General features: G+C 46.0%; 1 pseudogene; it reads right to left on the bottom strand.

Moving 5' to 3' along the window:
* The window catches only part of LOC134910913 (cytochrome P450 2J5-like), a 155,162-nt pseudogene that overhangs the window by 106,845 nt on the left and 22,291 nt on the right, over positions 1-26,026 (bottom strand).

Genomic DNA, 26,026 nt, shown 5'->3' on the forward strand with positions numbered 1-26,026 from the left:
CATTTCTGTCCTCCCGCCCATTGTGCCCACCACCCCCTCCGCTCAGTCTGGCTGTCATTCATTTGTATGGTGCAGCATCACTGATGTAATCCTACTCCCAGTTCTTCTAACCTGTGGGATGTGTGGTGATGATGTCATGCCGCGTGCATGCACGCTCATGCTACCACCCATGCTCTCTCTCTACTCATGTGCCAACACCACAGAATACAGCGTTCCTCTTGGAGGAGGACAAGTTCAAATTCAAAAAATATTTCGAGATATTAGGATATAATCTATGGTAATAAAATATATAAATGTAATATATATATATATATATATATATATATATATATCATCAATTCTCTATATTATTTCATTTGCATTGAGTGCCAATATGTGGTGGTAGACACGCCTGATAGGTGGTGCTAGACACGCCCATTAGGTGGTGTTAGACATGCCCAATAGGCGGTGCTAAACAGGCCCTTCTAATCGTGCACCCCCTAATAAAATGTCCTGCGCACGCCTATGCATGTGGCTGAACAATGGGAGAGCACAGGAAAGGGGGGTGTCGGCAGTGTGCAGCATCGGTGTGCCACATAAATGAATGCAGGCATCTCTGCTAGTGTTAGAGAACTGCAGGCATGATCCATGCATCTCAAACACATTGGGGGAAATGTAATAATGAATGGACGTGCAGTCAGGGGACGCAGTGCCTCCCCTGTTATTAATGATTAAAATAATACAAAGAAGATATTTATGACACATATTCTGTGCCATAAGTATCTCCTTTATATTAATCTAATCATTAAAAGTAGTTTAAATGTGTTTGGAAGGCACAGATTGTGGTGCCTCCCGTTGTGAATGGGAAAGAGACTGGAGCAGGGGGGCGGGGCCAAGCCATGGGCTTTGAAAATCTATTACAAAGCGGCACCTACTAAAGTGCCGCTTTGATACAGGGACGTGCTTTCAACCCATGAAAGCATGCCCCTGTCAGTGAGGCCAGAGTGATTGGCCAGCGGATCCGTCACTGGATCCGCTGTCATCACTGAGTGGGCATGGCAGGACGCGGCGGAGGTGCGGGCGTCATTGGTGGTGGGACGCGGTGGATCGGGATGCAGCGCAGGTGAAAGCAATAGTGGCAGGCAGGGATCCGAGATCCCTACCTGCCATTCTGCAGAGTTTGGCAGTGGTGCAGTACCAATTTAAAAAGTGGTGCCTCAGCGTAATTTTTGAAATTCAAGATGGCCACCGCAAATTAATCACGGCTCACTGCAACATCACCCCGCCCCCTCTGGCTGACTTATATAAGTCAGCGTGAGGCAGTGGCATCAGTCCGACGGCGGAGGAGGAGCAGTGACGAGCTCCTGAAGTTAGAAGACGGCGGAAGACCTGGATGGGCGGTGGCTATGCAAAAGAGCTTAACAGCCGCCGCCCACCAGGTGAAGACACCAGAAGCCCTGGGGAGGCGGCGGCCATGCAAAAGAGCTTAGAGGTCACCGTCTCCCAGGTGAAGACGCTGGAGGAAGACGCCGGGAAGCCCTGGGGAGGCGGCGGCCATGCAAAAGAGCAAAAGGCCGCAGACCCCGGGTGAAGACCCTGAATAATATATATTTTTTAAAGTGTGGTATTTTAATTTAAGATTTTCTTTACAGGTGGACTACAGGTGCCAGCAGGCACCTTTATGTCTGGGCATGCTGACACTTGTGGTTCTCCAAGTGCCGGCATGCTGGGACCTGTAGGCCACCTGTAAAGAACAATATTAGCATACAATGAACCACGCACCCACCGCCACCGGTTGTTGCTCAGGAGGGGGGACCTCATCTTTATTTTTTGGTGACCCCACTTTCCGAGGAATTCAAGCCCTGGGCTGACTGGCTTGGGGGGGGGGGGGCTGTTTAATGTTATGGCAGGGGGACCCCACATTGAATGTCTCCCTGCTGTGGCATTCCCCCCCCTGGCTGGTTCAGCCTCGTGCTGATTTTAGTGATGTATGGGGGACTGCGCTTTTTTCTTCCTATTTGGGGGGGGGGGTTTGGTCAGCTGTCAGTGCCTCCCCAGCAACTGACCTCACCGCACATCACTGATTTATAATGTGTGAGAATCAGAAAGTGAGAAATTTTGGAAGATTTGACCATTTTTTTTTTCTTTTTCTTTTTCTTTGAAAGTGGCAATCATTTAAATGTCAAAACCAGGTTTATTTTGCCATATAAGTGATTGACACTTTAAAAAAAAAAAAAAAAACCCAAATCTCTCACTTTCTGGTTCTCACACATTATAAATGTTATAATGTGTGAGAATCAGAAAGTGAGAGATTTTGGGAGATTTCTCCCGGTTTTTGTTTGTTTTTATTTAAAGTGGCAATCATTTACATGGTAAAACCAGGTTGATTTTGCCATGTAAATGGTTGCCACTTTAAAAAAAAAAAACCCACGAGAAATCTCCCAAAATCTCTCACTTTCTGATTCACACGCCCTATTCCATGAGACTCAGCATAAGATGTCAGAAGAGTATGGGGAGGAGCTCTGCACATGCTTCTTTGACCCATGAAAATCAGCAGTCTCATGGAAAGATGTTACTAGAGGTTGTCTGCTGGAGATCTCACCTAGCGGGAGCTGTTCCAAAACTTCTAAAGAGGACAAGTGGAGAAGTTGCTCATAGTAACCAATCAGCTTCTAGCTATTATATGTCTGGGATCAGTAGGATTTACAGAGGATCAGGATGCCGTCCGTCAGTATACAGACAACGGCATCCCGATCATCAGTATGCTGGCAGTGGGGTGAGCGCAAAGAGTACCCTTGCGGGCTTGGTGCGCTCGTCACAGGTTCTATTCCCACTCTATGGGCGTCGTGGATACCCATGAGTGGGAATAGCCCATTAGCCATGATTCCAGCTGTTGGCATTGTTAGCGGTCAACATTGTCAGCGGTCGGAATTGTCAGCGGTCGGAATCCCGGGGTTGGTATCCTGACCACTGGTATCCTGACTGCCGGCAACTTGACTGCATCCCATTTGTCTAATACATTCTATAAAATTGAGGTTTGATACATTTCTGCCCTAGTGTGCCCATGGATCTCCTGCCAGACCTGCCAAAACCCCTATGCAAACCCTGAATATTGGGAGGTATGAAACATGATTGTGATGAGCTTTACTTAATAGGTGTGGAGAACAATGGATGGCATGTGGAGGGTGTCTGATGACATGGGTGGTTTCATGGTATGGGGGGTTGATGGCATGTGGAGTGGATCTGATGGAATGTTTTGGGGGATTTATTGGCAAATCGAGGAGGTCTGAGAGCATGTAAAGGCCTGTGAGGAGATATTATGGCACGTGAGTGGTTCTAATGGACTTTTAAAGGATATCTGGGGATGTCTGGTGGCATCCAAGAAGCATGGAGGAATGTCTTAAGGCATGTTTTTGGAGAACACGTCCGCAAAATCTGCATAACACCCTGGCAATCCTGGCAAACTTAGCTGCGAGAGCCTGACTGTACCCCAACTAAGAATCTCCCCAGAGACCCAGTCAAATTGAGGATTGTGGGCCCTTAACCAGGGTAGCCCCTAGTGTGTGGCTCCAATAAACAAAGAAATCTGGCTAGTGCAAGAGGTAATTTTACCTTGGGATAATGGTTCCCCGTTTAACCCACAAATCTCAATTTCCGATGCCAAGGGTACTAAGGGAACAGAGTGTTTCAGGGCGAATTGGCGGTCCATAAAAACCCCGTCGGCCCCACTGTCCACAAAGGCCTCAGTTTTGACAGTTTGACAGAGGATCTTCAAGGTCACCGGAATGATAAAAGTCTTCTTGGGAAATTCTGACTTCTGGCCTGACAGGATATTTCCCATCACCCTCAGGCCCTGAAGTTTTCCGGCTTTTCTGGGCATGATACTACCACATGACCTTTATTCCCACAGTACAAACACAACCCCTGCTGTCTCCTCCGCGTCTTCTCACGCGAGGAGAGGCGGGTAGCCCCAATCTGCATAGGCTCCTCGGAAAATTCCTCAGAGTCTGAGGTTCCCTTGGGAAAGAAGGAAACCTCGGTCTCCCTTTCAAGCCTACGCTCTCTCAGCCGTCTATCCACCCGGATGAATAACTGCATGAGCTGATCCGAGCTATCAGGCAAGGGATATTGTACCAGTTGGTCTTTTATCTGGTTAGAAAGACCTCTTCGGTACTGGTGTCTCAGGGCTGGGTCATTCCACTGGGTATCATGGGCCAACCTCCGAAACTCCGTACAGTAAACCTCAACTGGCCTTCGTCCTTGCTTAAGGATCGAAATCTGAGCCTCGGCTGAGGCCGTCTTGTCAGGGTCATCATACAACATGCCCAGTGCCGTAAAAAAAGCATCAACACTTTTAAGCGACGGACAGTCAGGCTGCAACCCATATGCCCAGACCTGTGGGTCTCCTTGTAGCAAGGAAATCACTATGCCCACCCGCTGAATCTCCGACCCAGAAGACTGAGGCCTAAACCGGAAGTATAGCTTGCAGCTCTCCTTGAAACAAAAGAACTGCGAGCGATCTCCAGAAAAACGATCCGGGAGATTTACTTTCGGCTCCTTAACCCCTGAAGGTGCTGCTGCTGCGGGAGCTCCGCCAGCGGCCTGGGAGGTGTGCATTTTAATGGACAAATCATTAAATTGTCGAGTCAGGACCTGCACCTGATCGACCACCTGTTGCAATGTATTTTGAGGGGTATGCTCCATATTCCCACAAAATTTCAACAGGAGTATTAGGCTGCTGAATATGTTATGCACACCAGTGCCTGCAGGAATGTACTGGTGTCTGAACTGTTATGCACACGAGTGCCTGCAGGAATGTACTGGTATCTGAACTGTTATGCACACCAGTGCCTGCAGGAATGTACTGGTGTCTGAACAGATAGGGATGCAAAACAAATGAACTCACAGACAGACTGGGGAATATGACATTACGTACACAGAAGGTGATAGGGTAACAAAATAAACACAAAGTGAACAGAGAAGCCCAGAGGCTAAGAAACTGGGTGTCTCCCTAGTATTAGGAATGCTAGGATGGAAAAAGCAAGATGTTGTGTTTTAATACGTAGAGAACCCGAAATGCTGTTGCTAAGGGCAACAGCAAAACCCTAAAGGGTTACCAACGGGTGTGGCAGTAAACTCCTTGGTCAGAGATGGAATGATAGACACAAGGAGAGTCTCCACAATCCTAATCCTCACTTGCAGTGCACAGGTTCAGCTTACTGCCACTAAACTGACACCTGAACACCTTGCACAGTGAGACAGGATTTAGGCAGGCAAGTCTGAGAATACAGCCGCAAACTTGCTAAGTTCACAGAGTAGCAAAAGAACCCCAGCAAGTTAAACGACTGACTCCAGTCTTACTGCTAGGTCTGGATTGGCAGAGTGTAGTACCAAATCCCAAGGCCTATTTGCAGTAAGCAACAACAAATACAAAGCTACACAGTACTGGCTAACTTTCAGGAACTAACTAACCAACAAAGATTCAGCAGCATCTGCTTAACCTGAGAAAAGGCCTTATATAGCAGGTGCTGTCCACGCCCCACTCAGACCTCACAGACTGTGAGCACAAAAACCAGCACCGGATCCCCTGCCGTGCACAGAGCCTGTAACCACTGCACAGCAAAAGACCCGAACCGGAGTATCAGCTGCGCTCAGGTTACTCCGCTAGCACTTGTCTCCCGGTTACCATGACGACGTGGCAGCACAGGGCAGGAGACCCTAACAATAGCCTGTACTTGGTTGGCACAGGGCAGAGTGTTAGTTGTGGGTGCACTTTCTTTTTAATATAATATACTGTAATACAGAGCCGGCCCTAACCAGTATGATGCCCTAGGCAAGATTTTGGCTGGTGCCCTCTAGCACCACCGCTGGTTCCGCCTCTGACCTTGTACCCCCTATATTTTAAATAGGAACAGTTTGCACATATGGCGCACAGCCCAAAAAGGGGTATTTTTGCTGGCAAGGGGCATGGCGACACAATAACCCCAATTCCAATTACTCCACACAGTACTGCAACTTTATTCACATATGATCATGCGATAGTGTCCATAATTCATATTTCATCCCACAGTAGTATCACTTTACCTTATAAACGTTACTCCTCACAGTAGAGCCCCTTATTCACATTACATCACACTGAATTGCTCCTTATTCACATTACACCACACCCTATTGCTCTTTATTCATATCAGATGGCACGGTAGTGCCCTTTCTATATGCAACGCCACCTAGTAAAGCACCTTATACACATAATGCCACACATTAGTAATGCATTTACACACATTCCACACAGTAATGCCCCTTACACATGAGACACCTTATTAATGTCCTTATAAACATAATGCGCCTTACACATTATGACAACCTTTATTAATGCCCTTTTACACATAATGTCCCTTACACATATGCCGCACATTATTAATGCCCTTCCACACATAATGACACACATACAGATGGGTCCACGGATATCTTGACTAGTTTTCTGCGCCTAGGCACAACATGATTTATTAGCATAAACCCTTCATCTATTGTTCTCAATTGCAATACAATACAGAGAACAATACAGCAGTGGATTAAGTTATTACAGCAGGGGATTAAGCCTGATTGGACAGTCTCAGTTAATCCTATTAAAGGTCAAGATAAATGTGGACCCATCTGTAGTGCCCCCTACACATTTGCTGCACATTATTAGTGCCCCTATACACATAATGACACACCTACAGTAGTACCCCGTTACACATATGCCGCACATTATTAATGCCCATATACACATAATGACACACACAGTGCCCCTTACACATATGTTGCACATTATTAATGCAGTTTTACATGACACACATAATGCTCCTTACACATATTCAAAACACTACTGCACAACCAACCCACTCACATGCACACAGCACTCACACTGCCACTAACACTGTGACCTCTGCCTCTGCTTGGATACAGATGTGTCCTCATAAATATTGCCTCAATGCTAACATCGGGCACCTTTTTTAATGAAAATGCATCTTATTTGCATTGCTATGTGACTAGGATGCACAAGCAGCTTCTGCTGATTAAAATGATATGCAGCATGCCTATATATTGTGTGAGACTGTGGCTGTATCTGCATATGAAATGCTACACACAGAATATAGGCATGCCGCATATCATTTTAATCAGCAGAAGCTGATGATGCTCCTAGGCATATCAAATGCCCTAGGCAATTGCCTAGTTTGTCTATGCCTATGGCCGGCTCTGCTGTAATATAATATCATATTAGATATATCTATCTTTGGTCATTTGAAATCTAGAATAATATTTTAAATAGGGTTGGGTATGAACCTGGCAGTCGGGATCCTGATGGTTAGAAGGCCAACAGTGGCATCCCGATGGATCCCGATATTTTAACCCTACCACTAATCTTAACCCTAACCCACCCCTCAGGCAGCCTAAACTCAACTGTCCCTCCCGCAGCTAACCCCAACCGTCCCCTCCTGCAGCCTAATCCTAACTGGGATTCTGACCATCGGGATGCTGCTGTCAGTAGTCTGAGTGTCAGAATGCCGACTGCCAAGATCCTGACCGCATCTCATTAAAAAAGGTGAGTGTGGTATGCGTGACCAGCGGTCGCCACGGGTTCTATTTCTACTCTATGGGTGTTGTGGACACCCTCGAGTGGGAATAGTCCCTGTTGGTCGGCATGCCGACCGTCGGGATTGTGAGAGGGCGGGATGTAGGGGGAAGTTATGTGACCGTCAGTCTCCTGACCGCCGCTCACATACTATAACTACATCCCAAAAAGGTGCACTGAAGAAGATAAATGTAAAAAAAAAAAAAATGATGAAAATTGAACTTCTTGGCCTTCCAGATACTCTATCAAATTCTATAACTTGTTATAACACTAATATTTTTTGCTATATAGCGCTTTTCTTCAAAAGTGCTCAAGGTGATTTGCAGATATCATATACATAATACAGAAGTTTACATTTGTAGAAAATACAGAAAACCATGGACATAATACAGAGTTGAGCCAGCCATTTTGGGTTATCAGTTCCAAGGATTAATTATCCTATCAGGCAAGGTAGCCATCCCTGGTACATAAAGTAATTTACACAGGGCAGAATAGGCAATGCCTGGACAAGATAATACATAATGGCGGAGCTGCATAATACAAAATGGGATACACAATCTTTACATTAGGGCAAAGTTTGGAGAGATACAGAAAGCAGTAAGTGTACAACAGAAGTATATGATAACAACATTAATATATAATAACAGTTTAATAACTGAGTTGACATACTGCAAAATGATTGCAATAATAGTGTTAATGATAATACAAAATGTTATGCAATAAAGGGTAAAATTACCAGGTGAAGCTGCAGGTGGGGGGAGTAGTAGCATGTATGAGGTGCAGTGTCTGAGAAATTGTTTCATTTCATGACAGAGAGTAGGTAACGTCAAGTACAAATCACTTCAAACTCCAGTTACGCTTCATGATTTAAAAGACATTCTTAAGATGCAAACTTAAAGATGACAGGCAAGTCTGCATGCAGTCATAGGCTTAAATTGCAGACACTGGATTAGCTGGTAATATCTCCTGTTGTTATTAACCCATGGAAATAACTATAATGGGTGAAAGGGGTGCCACTGTTATTATCAGTGTTAATATTTATTTATTTATTTATCAGTTATTTATATACAGTAGCACACACATATTCCGCAGCACTTTACTGAGAATATTTGGCAATTCATATCAGTCCCTGCACCAGGGGAGCTTACAAGCTATATGTCACGATCCGGGTATCTGGACGCCATTTCTTACCCATCAGATGCCTCCTAAGGCTGGCTCAGCGCTCCAGGACCGGATCCCATCTGTTATCCTAATGTTCACATTCCTGCATCCTCTCCTGTCTCTCTGAGACGCTGTCACAGTAACGCCTTATTACATCTGGCATGGCGTCTCCCGCGGCCTCCGCCGCCGTCCCTGAGCTTCTGCATGCAGAGTGTCAGAGTGGCGATTACGTCAGCCGCGGCCTCCGCTGTGTCCGCGTGGTTGGATGTGCACTTGTCAGCCTGGCGTCTCCTGTCTCCAGTGGCCGGCGCCGCCATTACTGTTTTCATTACCACATGGATTACAAACCAAACTTCCCTCCAAGTGTCTGCATGGGCGCAGCCATCTTGGATTCTGTCAGCTGATCATTTCCTCCAATCTGTTGTCAGTATTGTTAATCTGCATAATTGCCTAGCCAATCCCTTCCTTGCTGCAGGTATAAATACACTGTGCCTGAGCAAGGAAGGCGTCAGTGCTTTGGTTGTCAAACCTAGTTCCTGTTTGTCTCTCTCCTGTGATTGTCTTCCAGGTTCCAGCTCCTGTCTCAAGACTTCCACCATAGAGACCCGCACCAGCATTCCACCTGCGGTGTAGCCTGACTCTCCAATCCATTGTGGATTCATCTGTTTCCAGCTACAACATTACCTGCTTCCAGCCCAGCTTCCAGCAGAGTACAGCTTCTCTTAAAGGGCCGGTGTCCTTTCTACACTTTACCACTCTCCACCGGTATTATTATTTCTCCGCTCTCAAGTTCTACATTTCAGTTCATATTTCATCGCTCCCAAGTTCATTTATTATTTAACTGGTTCCAGCCAGTATCCACTCCGTGCTAACAACAGTCTGGTTCCAGCCAGTATCCACAGCAGCCGTTTTATCTTCAGCAATCCAGCTTTTCCTGGAACACCAGCTGGTACAATCCTGGGTTATCTCCATTGCTACAGTCGGGCCTGGTAAGGACTTTCCATCTAGAAGATTATAAGAACTATCTCACACTACCAGTGCCCTGTGGCTCCTGCCATCCTGTAGTACCCAGGAACTGTATTTATTCTTTGCTGACTTTTTACGTTTTCTTTTACTGCTGCTGTGTTGCGGAGTTGTCATAATAAACATCATTGACTTTTATCCAAGTTGTCGTGGTCACGCCTTCGGGCAGTTATTATTCATGTTACTTACATGTCCAGGGGTCTGATACAACCTCCCAGGTTCCGGTACATCTCAGCCCCTACAACTGAGGCTGCCTCCCGTCAGCTCAGGCCCTCAGTTGTGACAGTAAGCACTGACCTAATGAATCCAGCCGGAGACCAGGATCAAGCGGCCAGGCCGATGCAAGAACTGGCAGCCCGACTAGAACATCAGGAGGCTGCACAGGGCCACATCATCCGCTGTCTCCAGGATCTCTCTACTCGGCTGGATGGGATTCAGACAACTCTCCGTGGATCAGGCGCTTCTGGTGCGTCAACCACAGTGACTCCAGTTATAACCCCACCCACCTTACCCATTTCTGCTCCACGTCTTCATCTTCCAACGCCAGCAAAATTTGACGGATCTCCAAGATTCTGCAGGGGATTTCTCAACCAGTGTGAGATTCAGTTTGAGCTACAACCTGGCAATTTTCCTAGTGACCGTACAAAAATTGCCTACATTATTTCTCTTCTCAGTGGCTCAGCCCTTGATTGGGCATCACCGTTATGGGAGAGGTCCGACACCCTGCTATCTTCTTACACTGCATTCGTCTCAACATTCAGGCGCATCTTCGACGAGCCAGGCCGGGTAACCTCAGCTTCATCCGAGATTCTCCGTTTACGCCAGGGGTCACGTACTGTAGGACAATATCTGATACAGTTCCAGATCCTGGCATCCGAACTGGCATGGAACGACGAGGCCCTGTATGCTGCATTCTGGCATGGCTTATCTGAGCGTATTAAAGATGAGTTAGCTACCAGAGACTTACCTTCTAAGTTAGATGAGCTAATCTCACTCTGCACGAAAGTTGATTTACGTTTCAGAGAGAGAGCAACTGAGCGTGGAAGATCATCTGCTCCAAAATCTTCTGCTCCTCCTCCTCGTCAACTGTCACCATCTAAAGATGAGCCCATGCAACTTGGCCGTTCCCGTTTAACTCCTGCTGAGCGCCGAAGACGTCTCTCCGAGTCTCTCTGTCTCTATTGTGCAGCTCCGTCTCACACCATTAATGCCTGTCCCAAACGTCCGGGAAACTCCAAATCCTAGCTCGCCAAGGAGAGGGCCGGCTAGGAGTAATGATCTCCTCTCCATCTCCTCAAGATTGTAATCTCCCAGTCTCGCTTCAAGTTGCTCAACGTTATCGGAACGTCATTGCCCTCCTTGATTCCGGAGCAGCTGGGAACTTTATTACCGAAGCCTATGTTAAACGGTGGTCCCTACCCACCGAGAGACTTCCTTCGTCCATTTCTTTAACTGCCGTGGATGGCAGCAACATTTTTGATGCAGTTATTTCTTTAAGGACTCTACCAGTTCGTCTGAGAGTGGGAGTTCTTCATTCCGAACTTATTTCTTTTTTAGTGATTCCAAGAGCCACACATCCTGTGGTCCTGGGCCTTCCATGGCTCAGTCTTCACAATCCTACAATTGATTGGACGACTACGCAAATCCTGGCATGGGGTTCCTCCTGTGCTGAGACATGTTTGTTTAAAGTATTGCCTGTCTGTTCTTCCTCCCCCAGGTCGTCTGATGTTCCACCTCCTCCATATCAAGATTTCACGGATGTGTTCAGTAAAGCTTCTGCTGATATCCTTCCTCCTCATAGAGAATGGGACTGCCCGATTGATCTCGTTCCAGGGAAGGTTCCACCTCGAGGCCGAACTTATCCGTTGTCTCTGCCTGAGACGCATTCTATGGAGGAATACATTAAAGAGAACCTAGCAAAGGGGTTCATTCGACCTTCTTCTTCCCCAGCCGGCGCAGGCTTCTTTTTTGTAAAAAAGAAAGATGGTGGTCTGCGGCCGTGCATCGACTACAGAGGTTTGAACGACATTACCATCAAGAACCGTTATCCTTTACCCCTGATTACTGAGCTCTTTGACAGAGTTAGCGGGGCTACCATCTTTACAAAGCTGGACTTGAGAGGTGCATACAATCTCATCCGGATCCGTGAGGGTGACGAGTGGAAGACCGCCTTTAACACCCGTGACGGACATTATGAGTACCTCGTCATGCCCTTCGGATTGAGTAATGCTCCAGCTGTCTTCCAGCATTTTGTCAATGAGATCTTCAGAGACATTCTATACCGTCATGTCGTGGTCTATCTAGACGATATCCTCATTTTTGCCAACGATTTAGAGGAACATCGTTTTTGGGTTAAAGAGGTTCTGTCCCATCTCCGTGTCAATCATCTCTATTGCAAATTAGAGAAATGCATCTTTGAAGTCAAGTCCATTCCGTTTCTAGGGTACATTGTGTCCGGTTCCGGACTAGAGATGGATCCTGAGAAACTACAAGCAATCCAAAATTGGCCGATACCCTTAACCCTCAAAGGGGTCCAGAGGTTCTTGGGGTTCGCCAACTATTACCGAAAGTTTATACGAGACTTTTCCACCATTGTGGCGCCTATTACTGCTTTCACTAAGAAGGGTGCTAACCCGTCCAAGTGGTCTGAAGAAGCCATGCAAGCATTTCATCTTTTAAAACAAAGGTTCATCTCTGCGCCTGTTCTGAAACAGCCTGACATCGACTCTCCTTTCATCTTAGAGGTGGATGCCTCCTCCGTTGGAGTAGGAGCGGTGTTATCTCAGAGGGCTAAAGATGGCCATTTACACCCTTGCAGTTTCTTCTCCCGGAAGTTCTCCCCAGCTGAGCGCAACTATGCCATTGGCGACCAGGAGTTGCTAGCCATCAAGCTCGCTCTAGAAGAGTGGAGGTATCTGTTGGAGGGAGCTTCTCATTCAATCACCATACTTACAGATCACAAGAACCTTTTATATCTGAAAGGCGCACAATGTCTCAACCCTCGTCAGGCCAGATGGGCACTTTTCTTTTCCAGGTTCGACTTTAAACTCCAGTTCTGTCCAGGCTCTCAGAATCGCAAGGCCGATGCCCTTTCCCGCTCATGGGAGCAAGAAAATGAGTCAGAGTCTTCAGACAAGCATCCTATTATAAATCCGTTGGCATTTTCCACGGTAGGGATGGACTCTACGCCCCCATCAGGGAAAAGTTTTGTGAAACCGATGCTAAGGAAGAAGCTCATGCATTGGGCCCATGCTTCCCGTTTTGCCGGACATACAGGTATCCAAAAAACCCTGGAGTTTATCTCTAGGTCCTATTGGTGGCCAACTCTGAAAAAGGACGTCTTGGAGTTTATTGCATCTTGCCCAAAGTGTGCTCAACATAAGGTATCCCGCCAGTCGCCTGCGGGGCAACTGGTTCCACTATCTGTTCCCTGTCGACCTTGGACCCATTTGTCGATGGATTTTATTACAGATTTACCCATGTGCAACAAGTTCAATACCATCTGGGTGGTAGTTGACCGGTTCACCAAGATGGCACACTTCATTCCTCTCACCGGTCTTCCGTCAGCTTCCAAGTTGGCTCAAGTATTCATACAAGAGATCTTCCGACTCCACGGTCTTCCTGAAGAAATTATCTCAGATCGAGGAGTTCAATTCACAGCCAAATTCTGGCGAAGTTTATGTCAAGTCCTTCAAGTCAAGCTAAAGTTTTCCACGGCTTACCATCCTCAGACCAATGGTCAAACCGAGAGGGTGAATCAGGACTTGGAGGCCTTCCTCCGCATCTATGTGTCCTCCTCTCAAGATGACTGGGTTCAATTACTTCCCTGGGCCGAGTTCTGTCATAACAACCAGTATCATTCTTCATCCGCTTCAACACCATTCTTCACTAACTTTGGATTCCACCCTAAAGTCCCTGAGTTCCAACCGCTTCCAGCAACTTCTGTTCCCGCAGTGGATATCACCTTGCATCAGTTTGCCAATATCTGGAAGAGCGTACGATCAGCTCTGCTCAAGGCATCGTTCAGGTACAAGAAGTTTGCGGATAAGAAGCGTCGAGCAGTTCCTGCTCTCAAGGTGGGTGATCGGGTATGGTTATCCACGAAGAATTTGAGGTTAAGAGTTCCCAGTATGAAGTTTGCACCTCGCTATATCGGTCCTTTCAAGATTGAACAAGTCATCAATCCTGTTGCTTACAGACTTCAGTTGCCTCCCTTCTTAAAAATACCCAGGACATTCCATGTTTCCCTGTTGAAACCGCTGATCTTGAATCGGTTTCATTCCTCACTTCCTCCAACTCCGAAAGTCCAAACTCAACGAGGCGTTGAGTATGAAGTGGCCAAGATCCTGGACTCACGTCACCGTTACGGTCAACTACAGTATCTTATTGACTGGAAGGGTTACGGCCCTGAGGAACGTTCATGGACCAATGCTTCTGATGTCCATGCTCCTGCCTTGGTCCGGAGATTCCATTCCAAGTTTCCTCAAAAGCCAAAGAAGTGTCCTGGGGCCACTCCTAAAGGGGGGGGTGCTGTCACGATCCGGGTATCTGGACGCCATTTCTTACCCATCAGATGCCTCCTAAGGCTGGCTCAGCGCTCCAGGACCGGATCCCATCTGTTATCCTAATGTTCACATTCCTGCATCCTCTCCTGTCTCTCTGAGACGCTGTCACAGTAACGCCTTATTACATCTGGCATGGCGTCTCCCGCGGCCTCCGCCGTCGTCCCTGAGCTTCTGCATGCAGAGTGTCAGAGTGGCGATTACGTCAGCCGCGGCCTCCGCTGTGTCCGCGTGGTTGGATGTGCACTTGTCAGCCTGGCGTCTCCTGTCTCCAGTGGCCGGCGCCGCCATTACTGTTTTCATTACCACATGGATTACAAACCAAACTTCCCTCCAAGTGTCTGCATGGGCGCAGCCATCTTGGATTCTGTCAGCTGATCATTTCCTCCAATCTGTTGTCAGTATTGTTAATCTGCATAATTGCCTAGCCAATCCCTTCCTTGCTGCAGGTATAAATACACTGTGCCTGAGCAAGGAAGGCGTCAGTGCTTTGGTTGTCAAACCTAGTTCCTGTTTGTCTCTCTCCTGTGATTGTCTTCCAGGTTCCAGCTCCTGTCTCAAGACTTCCACCATAGAGACCCGCACCAGCATTCCACCTGCGGTGTAGCCTGACTCTCCAATCCATTGTGGATTCATCTGTTTCCAGCTACAACATTACCTGCTTCCAGCCCAGCTTCCAGCAGAGTACAGCTTCTCTTAAAGGGCCGGTGTCCTTTCTACACTTTACCACTCTCCACCGGTATTATTATTTCTCCGCTCTCAAGTTCTACATTTCAGTTCATATTTCATCGCTCCCAAGTTCATTTATTATTTAACTGGTTCCAGCCAGTATCCACTCCGTGCTAACAACAGTCTGGTTCCAGCCAGTATCCACAGCAGCCGTTTTATCTTCAGCAACCCAGCTTTTCCTGGAACACCAGCTGGTACAATCCTGGGTTATCTCCATTGCTACAGTCGGGCCTGGTAAGGACTTTCCATCTAGAAGATTATAAGAACTATCTCACACTACCAGTGCCCTGTGGCTCCTGCCATCCTGTAGTACCCAGGAACTGTATTTATTCTTTGCTGACTTTTTACGTTTTCTTTTACTGCTGCTGTGTTGCGGAGTTGTCATAATAAACATCATTGACTTTTATCCAAGTTGTCGTGGTCACGCCTTCGGGCAGTTATTATTCATGTTACTTACATGTCCAGGGGTCTGATACAACCTCCCAGGTTCCGGTACATCTCAGCCCCTACAACTGAGGCTGCCTCCCGTCAGCTCAGGCCCTCAGTTGTGACACTATATTCCCTACCACATGTACACGCACACACATTCATGCTAAGGTTATAATTTGCTGGGAGCCAATTAACCTACCAGTATTTTTTGGAATTGTGGGAGGAAACCGAAGTAAACTCACGCAAGGACAGTGAGACTACACAAATCCACACAGTTAGGGTCATGGTGAGAATCAAACTCATGACCCCAGTGCTGTAAAGTTGGGTACACACTGGCTATTGAACGGCCAATATATCGTGGGTCCGTCGGCCAGTGTGTATGGGCGATATGTCTCTATACTCTGTGTACAGATGTTGCGGCAGCTGGCGGTGATTGACAACTGAACTGGGGCGGACGTGTCTACACACCCACCCAGTTCATGACGTCAGTCCCCGACGGATCGGGCAATGTGTATGCACAGCACACTGCCCGATCCGTCCATAGATATATCTGCAGATCAATTGATCTGCAGATATATCTATCAGTGTGTACCCACCTTAAGACAGTAATGCTAACCATTACACCATCCATATGAGCCACTGCAGGCAGCACCGTGGCTCACTACTGTTTTCCGGGTCATGGCCTGAGTCGGACTGGGGCATGAAGGGCCCACTAGGGAATGCAGTGACAGGGGCCCTTGCTTAGGGTTGTGGCCAGTTGCCACAGAGGTTTGCCCAACCATTAGAGAGTGCATGGTCTAGGCCCCTTGAAAAATATACAGTATATATAGTAAATACTGCTAGTGCATGCATGATAATGTACCAGATTAATAACAGCAATGCACTGTAGAGAATACACCATAGTCCTGTGCTGCATAAGGTAACATATTATGTATAATGTATAATTCAAGTGCACCTGATCCCTAGCAGAGGTGGGACTCCAGGCAGTGGGGCCCACTGGGGGTTTCCCCTGTACCCCTGTGGGCCAGTCCAATACTGGTCCTGGCTGTCACCAGGAACCAGGAGACCAGGATACTAGAGCAAAGCGTCAGTAACCACCCGACTGTCAATAGGAGACTGAGACACCAGCATGCGGCTGCTCTGAGAGGTCTAAGCTGCTTGTAAATACTGGGACACTCAATACTTGTACATGTAGATCTAAATCTTTAGAATATTTTTATTCAGGTGGCCTGTCTTTATTGAGGCATTCTGATTGGCCGTTGTGTGTGATAAAAGGCAGCCAGGACTTAGCCTCCTTGTCAGTTATAGCTTCATGCCCTGGTGTTTAGCTTCCTGATCCTGGTGCCTTGGTGTAAACTCTGTGCTGCAGCAGTCCTGGTTTCACTTTGCCTCTATTGCCTGGTCTACGGTCTCCTGCCCTCTGCATCTTGTTCCCTGTTTGAATATTACCTTCAGTCCTGCCAGTATTCTTTATGCTGCCATTTCTAGTTTTCTGCATTATCATTACAGCCCAACTTCATTGCTACTACAAGTGTACTCATCTACTCCAGCCTATTTCCTGCGGTAACCTGATTATTTGAGTAAACCCTGCGTTAAGTCCTAACAGCATCTCAGTACTAGTGAGAGCATCTCTCTTTATGGGAAAAGGGCTGCTGTTATGGGCGAAGCCCTCTGCGTGATCCAAAGAGTCTTATAGAATTTTTCAGGTGTACCCTAACATGAGGGGCAGGAACCAGATTATAAAATTGCATACCAATTTTCTAGATTAGCCTGCTAAGCAATTGGGTCTGATCCATTGTCCTGGATTGTGTGACATTACATTTTCAGTGAGAGGAGTGTGTAGTGGATGTTATAATGGTAAGGGGGCGGGAGGCATTCAATTTGCCGGCTGACGGGATCCCGGCTGTCAGGAGACCGGCACCGGAATCCTGACACCTGGTGAAATACCGGCAGTTGAAACCCACGACCGCCGGCTGTAATCCCTACTAGGGTGGTGGTCCATGCCACCCCCCGAGTGGGAATATGGTATTGTGGCGACCGAAGGTCCCAACTGGGCCTGAAGCGTGGCGAGTGCAGTGAGCCCACGAGGGGAGACGCTGCGCTCAATGCCAGTATACCGGCTGTCGGGAACCCGACGGCCGGGATATCATACTGAATCCAAGGGGCCCCTTCAATATGTTGCCATGGGGCCCACAAAGTTCCACCGGGATCCCGACGGCCGGGATATCATACTGAATCCAAGGGGCCCCTTCAATATGTTGCCATGGGGCCCACAAAGTTCTGGTTCCGCTTTAACCCACATTTTACATAGTCCAAAAAAGTAAGAAGGTAATTAGTGTAGTTTACAATGCATTCACATAGCTTACCAGAACAGTTGTGAGTGTAAAAGATTTGTTCAAAATATATACAAAGTATTATTGGCCCAATTCTGGGAAATGTGAAATTATCGGGAACACCTGGATTCCACCCATAGTGTTCTAAATCCCATAAACCCCTCCCCAGACAGAAGCTGTCTGTATAATAGACCCCATGTTGATATATATTTTGTTGAAGCAGATAAATAATAAATCAGTCTTTATAACAAATTATATGAAATATACACTCCCACTCCTTAGCACAAGTATACTATTTTGGGGCATTCATTGTAATAATCTGCATATGTAGAAGTGTAAATTCCCAGCTTTCCTTCATAATGCCACGTGCACCAGAAGGGGAAACTTTCTAAAGAGGAGAAGTGGAGATGTTGCTCGTAGCAACCTATCAGCTTCTAGATATCATTTTATAGACTGTACTGAACAAATGATCGCTATACTCTGGTTACCATGGGCAACACCACTTGATCTCTTTACAAAGTACAATAAATCTTCCCTAGAGTATTGTCTCCTTTATCTCACTATGGGGTCTATATACTAAGCCTTGGATGGAAATTAAGTGCACAGAGATAAAGTACCAGTCAATCAGCTCCTAACTGCCATGTAACAAGCTGTGGGGCAGATGTATTAACCTGGAGAAGGCATAAGGAAGTGATAAACCAGTGATATGTGCAAGGTGATAAAGGCACCAACCAATCAGATCCTAACTGTTAATTTACATATTGGAGCTGATTGGCTGGTGTCTTTATCACCTTGCACATATCACTGGTTTATCACTTCCTTATGCCTACTCCAGGTTAATACATCTGCCCCTGTGTTTGAAAAATACCAGGAGCTGATTGGTTGGTACTTTATCTCTGTCCACTTTATCTTTCTCCAATGCGTAGCACAAATGACCTGATTCTTTAACTCTGCACCCAGCCAGGAAACAGGTTTGGTTACCTGAATGAAAGTTTCATGGTGAAGCTTAAATCTCAAAGTCCATAAATTTCCCAGGACAGGAATGGGTGGTGGTCCTGGTGGGTAGAGGAGAGCTGTACTCCGATTTCTAAAGTAGTTCCAAGCCATGAAACCCAAGAAAATCAGCAGCAATAACTCACTGACCATTATTTAAAAGTAATGGTCTGTTCTGTCACCTTCTAGTGTATCAACTGATTTCTGTACAGCCCATTACTTTGTCTTTGAAATCGTGTTCCAGATCTTTATTTGTGGCAAGCACTTAGCAGATCATGGGTTTATAGCATGTGATTTCAGAGATTATACTATACCAGGTCAGCAGCACACTAACAGCAAAAGTAACAGAAAAACAGGTTACTGAAGTAGGGTAAGCATATGGCACTATAGGGGCCTGATTACGGTCAATATGATGGATTTATAGGGCATTGTAGATTTAAAAACAATTACAGCGTTATTGTTTTAAGCAATGATGTATCCTCTTTTGTTTTTTTCCGTAAAGGTGCATACACACTGGGCGTTTTTGCGTATGCACAGCGATGATCGCTGACATCACTAGGCTGAAAATCGCTCAGTGCATACACACTGAGTGCTTTTCCCTCCTGCCCAGCGATGTCAGCGGGGGTGGACACTATGGAAAGCTGTCCACTGCGCCGTTCATCTACTGGTGATACCAGCAGATGAATGGCGGCCGCCGGCGATGAAGCGGGAGCGCGCATCAGCGCTCATTGCCGGGGCATACACACTGGGTGGTTTTGAGCTGAAAGCAGCTCAAAACACCGAAAGTGACCTACTTTCAGCTCAAAATCGCCCAGTGTGTATGGGCCTTTACTTATATGAGGATTTTAAAGTTAACCCATTTGCTGTTCAGGGTTTTCTCACCCCGTGCTGAGGCCGTTCTTCTGTATTGGTGCTCTTCACATTGAACATCAACAGCAATGATTTTTATGTAGTACCCTCACAAATATCTTATTTTTTTTCCAGAAGACTTTATATTTTCAGAAAATTCCAATAATATTTTTCTCATTCTAACACATCAAATAAAACTGAATCAAAGTGGTCAAACACTTTTTTTTAATTAAAATATCAATAAAGTGAACCAAAAGCAATAATTTTTTTTTAAAGCAAATATTTGTGGTTGGTGCTTTGGCATTAAGTCACCATTTCACAATTGCAACTAGTAGGATTCTTCGTGTAGGTTTTCCCAACAAAACTAAGAGCCTATTTCAGACTGTCTGAATCCCTTTGTGGAGTGCGCATGTGCACCCCGGGAGGCCCAGTGAGATGCTAAAAGCATCTCAGGGCTGCAATCGCCTCTGCCTGATTGACAGGGGGTGTGCCAACCGCGTTAGAACGCCATTGGTGGGGTGCGGTCTGGACAATGCAGGCTTGTCCGAACAACGCAGGCTTGTCCGGACCGATGCAGGGGCAGGCCTCTGCGGCTGTGCACATGCAGCCGCTGCAACCTGTGATGCGGTGGATAGCCACCTGCCAGTGCAGCTAGGCTGTGTAGGCAGGGAGCTACCGGGCTGGTGCAAAAGTATCGCCGACGTGCAAAAGTATTGCCAACGTGCAATACTTTCGATCCTGTGCGGAAGGGGGGGGGGGGGGGCGCAGGGCCTGAAATGCAGGGTGGACTAGCCCTGTGCTGGGCTTTTTTAGCACAGCTACGATCAACTCGGAATGACCCCCACTAATTCTTCAGTTACCATTACAATATAATTCTTCAGTTACCATTACAATATAATTTTAATTGTACATTTCTTTAAAAAAGGTATCAAAATTGCACAACATTTAAACTGCCTGTAGGGCTTTGTTTTTCTTGTTCATTAGTTACTAAGTAGCCATCATGAGGCTAAATGAAGCAAAGTATGAAGATAGTAAAGAAAGTATAACGTGATAGAAAAACTGTATTTGTGAATAAAGAAAAAATATTAAAATTCTATATTGTGTCCTGTCCTTACTTATAGATATTAATTAGAGATTGTATTCTCCAGCAGCTATATATTATTCATTGTTCTGTTTCTCTAAATTGCAGACCAGCATATGTTGTACCATCGAGTCTTATGACCTATACACTGGGAATCTTTGATTGTATTCAAGAGACATTTGGTAACTATTTTTCAGAGATACTTGTATCCTGAAGTAACTACATAGGTTGTTACAATGTTATAAGGCAGTGGAGACAAAGTGTTATTTTCTTTCCAGCTGGATGGATGAATGTTCTCTGGAATCTATATATCTATTTACACTGTCCATATACCTGTCATAACATTATTTATCCAAATGATAGTCTTTGGCAATCACTGATGCTGGATGGTATCCGGTCTCTAGGTCGACCACATTTAGGTCGACAATGTCTAGGTCGACCACTATTGGTCGACAGTAAGTAGCTCAACATGGTTTCTATGTCGACATGGTCTCTAGGTCGACATGTTCTAGGTCGGCATGATTTTTTTCACATTTTATTTTCATTTTATGAACCTTTTCATGCTTTACGATCCACGACGACTACAATTGGGAACAGTAACCTTGCCCGAAGCATGGTGAGTGAAGTGAGCCATGCGAGGGGACACGGTGCACTAATTGGGGTTCCCAGTCACTGTACGGAGAAAACGACACCAATTTTTTTTTAAAACTCATGTCAACCTTCTGTCATGTTGACATTGTACATGTCGACCTAGAGACCCTGTCGATCTAGAAACCATGTCGACCTACCTACTGTCGACCAATAGTGGTCGACCTAGACACTGTTGACCTAAGTGTGGTCGACCCTATGATCCACACCCATGCTGGATACTGTATAGTTCTTAACAATGCTTTTATTATTTGTATTGTATATGCATCTTAAAAAACAAACCTGTTTTAAATATATGAACCGACAAATTTTGCTGTACAGTATGTCTCAAACACCTTGTAGTATTCACTACAATTTTAACACTCTGTTAATTCTCTTTGCCTTCTGGGTTCAGTGCAATAATTATTTTTCACATGTCTCTCATGCTTTGATAATTCTGCTCCTCACATACACGTTTGGGAGTAAATTTCTCATGTGGAGTGATCTGCACCATTTCCATAATACTTTATTAAGTTATAATTGAGTATATATGCACAGTGGCTAAATATATTGCTCTTTTTACAGAGGTACTGGTCATGCAGTAGTGGGCATCCCTACTCTGGATGAACAATTCTCCTTAGTTCCTCTCTATTATAAGTACTTTCATGTAAAGTATATTCCTCGCCGCTGCCTTTTAGTATAATCACAGCAACGTCATTCTAAATATTGTACAATACAACATATGGCTACAAATTGGAGCACATTAATTCAATAAATACATCTCAGGACACATTATGTCCGATGCGCATTTCGCTTATATAAAGCTTTCTCACGGCTATAGCCCTGACATAAATGCTTTGTTAAAAGATCAATATTCCCTAAAAGAATAAACATATTTAGCTTCTGGTGCAGAAATTCTATCCCTAAATTCCCCACAAAACTCCTCTGGAAAATTAGAATTTCCTTTTTTTGCTAATTTCCATCATCTCAATTTAAATACTTGTGTAGGAATACTACTGTAGCCCAACAATGGGGTATATTTACTAAGGTCCCGATTTTGACCGAGATGCCGTTTTTTCATCAAAGTGTCATCTCGGTCATTTACTAAACTCAAATCTCGGCAGTGATGAGGGCATTCGTATTTTTTTTGAAGTCCAACAAAAAAAATACGAATGAATACACCATCGGTCAAAACGCGGCTGTTTAAGTATGAATCTCGGTCACTTACTAAGAAGTGCAAAGCAAAAAAAAAAAAAACACTGCCGTGAAAAAAATACAACTCGTAAAAAAGTGCTAAAAAAAAACAGACCTGCTTTTTTGAGCCGTGATTGGATAGGCATGCACGGATCCATGAGATCCGTGCATGTATATCAGTGGGAAGGGGTGGGAAAGTGTTAATTTTTTGAGAAAAAATCGCGTGGGGTCCCCCCTCCTAAGCATAACCAGCCTCGGGCTCTTTGAGCCGATCCTGGTTGGAGAAATATGGGAAAGAAAATGACAGGGGTTCCCCCATATTTAAGCAACCAGCATCGGGCTCTGCGCCTGGTCCTGGTTCCAAAAATACGGGGGACAAAAAGCGTAGGGGTCCCCCGTATTTTTAAAACCAGCACCGGGCTCCACTAGCTGGACAGATAATGCCACAGCCGGGGGTCACTTTTATATAGTGCCCTGCGGCCGTGGCATCAAATATCCAACTAGTCACCCCTGGCCGGGGTACCCTGGGGGAGTGGGGACCCCTTCAATCAAGGGTCCCCCCCAGCCACCCAAGGGCCAGGGGTGAAGCCCGAGGCTGTCCCCCCCCATCCAATGGGCTGCGGATGGGGGGCTGATAGCCTTTTTGTAAAAGTGTAAGATATTGTTTTTAGTAGCAGTACTACAAGGCCCAGCAAGCCTCCCCCGCATGCTGGTACTTGGAGAACCACAAGTACCAGCATGCGGCGGAAAAACGGGCCCGCTGGTACCTGTAGTACTACTACTAAAAAAATACCCAAAAAAAGACAATACACACACACCTTGAAAGTAAAGTTTTATTACATCCATCCACACAAACATACATACATACTTACCTTATGTTCACACGCAGGTCGGTCCTCTTGTCCAGTAGAATCCATGGGGTACCTGTTGAATAAATTATACTCACCAGATCCAGGGTACCAGGCTCCTCGGATAATCCTTTTGTAATCCACGTACTTGATTAAAATAAAAAAACGGAGACCCGAGCCACGCACTGAAAGGGGACCCATGTTTTCACATGGGTCCCCTTTCCCCGAATGCCAGAAACCCACTCTGACTGATGTCTAAGTGGGTTTCTTCAGCCAATCAGGGAGCGCCACGTTGTGGCACCCTCCTGATCGGCTGTGTGCTCCTGTACTGACTGACAGGCAGCACGCGGCAGTGTTACAATGTAGCGCCTATGCGCTCCATTGTAACCAATGGTGGGAACTTTCAGGTCAGCGGTGAGGTCACTTTCGGTCAACCGCTGAGCAGAAAGTTCCCACCATTGGTTACAATGGAGCGCATAGGCGCTACATTGTAACACTGCCGCGTGCTGCCTGTCAGACAGTACAGGAGCACACAGCCGATCAGGAGGGTGCTACAACGTGGCGCTCCCTGATTGGCTGAAGAAACCCACTTAGACGTCAGTCAGAGTGGGTTTCTGGCATTCGGGGAAAGGGGACCCATGTGAAAACATTGGTCCCCTTTCAGTGCGTGGCTCGGGTCTCCGTTTTATTTTTTTAATCAAGTACGTGGATTACAAAAGGATTATCCGAGGAGCCTGGTACCCTGGATCTGGTGAGTATAATTTATTCAACAGGTACCCCATGGATTCTACTGGACAAGAGGACCGACCTGCATGTGAACATAAGGTAAGTATGTATGTATGTATGTATGTTTGTGTGGATGGATGTAATAAAACTTTACTTTCAAGGTGTGTGTGTATTGTCTTTTTTTGGGTATTTTTTTTAGTAGTAGTACTACTACAGGTACCAGCGGGCCCGTTTTTCCGCCGCATGCTGGTACTTGTGGTTCTCCAAGTACCAGCATGCGGGGGAGGCTTGCTAGGCCTTGTAGTACTGCTACTAAAATCAATATCTTACACTTTTACAAAAAGGCTATCAGCCCCCCATCCGCAGCCCATTGGATGGGGGTGACAGCCTCGGGCTTCACCCTTGGCCCTTGGGTGGCTGGGGGGGGACCCCTTGATTGAAGGGGTCCCCACTCCCCCAGGGTACCCCGGCCAGGGGTGACTAGTTGGATATTTGATGCCACAGCCGCAGGGCACTGTATAAAAGTGACCCCCGGCTGTGGCATTATCTGTCCAGCTAGTGGAGCCCAGTGCTGGTTTTAAAAATACGGGGGACCCCTACGCTTTTTGTCCCCCGTATTTTTGGAACCAGGACCAGGCGCAGAGCCCGATGCTGGTTGCTTAAATATGGGGGAACCCCTGTCATTTTTTCCCCCCATATTTCTCCAACCAGGATCGGCTCAAAGAGCCCGAGGCTGGTTATGCTTAGGAGGGGGGACCCCACGCCATTTTTTTTTACAGTTTTACAGTGCTTATTTAAAAAAAAATTAAAAAAAAATTAACCCCAGCTCGGATCACACAGATCCGGCCGAGATTCATTTAGAAAAAGTCGGCAGTGTTTTGCTAATCACTGCCGTAAAAAACTAAAAAAAACCCACGAATGACATCGACATCGGAACAAAAGAAAATGCAGAATACGACAGCTTAGTAAATTAGTCGTAATAAATTCAAAAAGTTGCAGTTTTACACTTTCGATGTCATTCGTGATTATTCTCCCACCAAATCGGGAGAATTACGAATGTTAGTAAATATACCCCAATGTCTCCATTTACTACCAAATTAAGGACCTGATTAAAAAATGGATGCTATTTTTGTTTTCAGAATAGTGGCAGCAGTAATATGCAAATGCTAGTTTCAGCCTTCGCCTTGTGTACTTGTGTGTGCCGGAACATGTAAACCCTTAGACGCCCATTTTCAATGCCCATGGTGGATGCAAATCCATCAGTGGTTGTAATCAGGGCACCATTGGTACATCATCACTCTCACCATCAACATTTCGCACCAGCCTATGGCAAGTACAGTTTCATCTTCTCAACTCAGGCTAAACATGGCCTCTGTGGCTGCAGTACTGCATCTGAGAATGCAACTGCTTGCACGGAAATACCCACAACACTCCCATAACATGCCCATGAGTCAGCCTTTTTTATGTACACTTCAGGTCACCTCCCAGTCAGTACCCAGGAGCACCCCTGGGTTTTGTCTCACTGTTACTAATGTCAGGGATCTTATACACAACAGTGTACAGAGTCATACAGTTAGGGCATGCACTGTAGTGGTTTTCTGTACATTTTGTACACGGGCAAATAATTGCTTAACAGCACAGACATTTACCCTGCTTCCACTTCTAAATCAGGCCCTAAATGAAGACAGTGCTTTTTTGTTGAATACAATATGGGTGATTGTTAGAAAATAAATACCCTCCTCTTCATAATGTGGGTGCCTCTTCATTTTTATAAGCCAGGTTAGGGACTGCAGTTTTAATCAGAATCATCTTTATTGGCCAGGTATACTTGCATATACTAGGAATTTGTCTTTGGTTTGCTCTACAACAGCCAAGTA

Source organism: Pseudophryne corroboree, chromosome 4 (genome assembly GCF_028390025.1).
Source record: "Pseudophryne corroboree isolate aPseCor3 chromosome 4, aPseCor3.hap2, whole genome shotgun sequence".
Taxonomy (NCBI): domain Eukaryota; kingdom Metazoa; phylum Chordata; class Amphibia; order Anura; family Myobatrachidae; genus Pseudophryne; species Pseudophryne corroboree.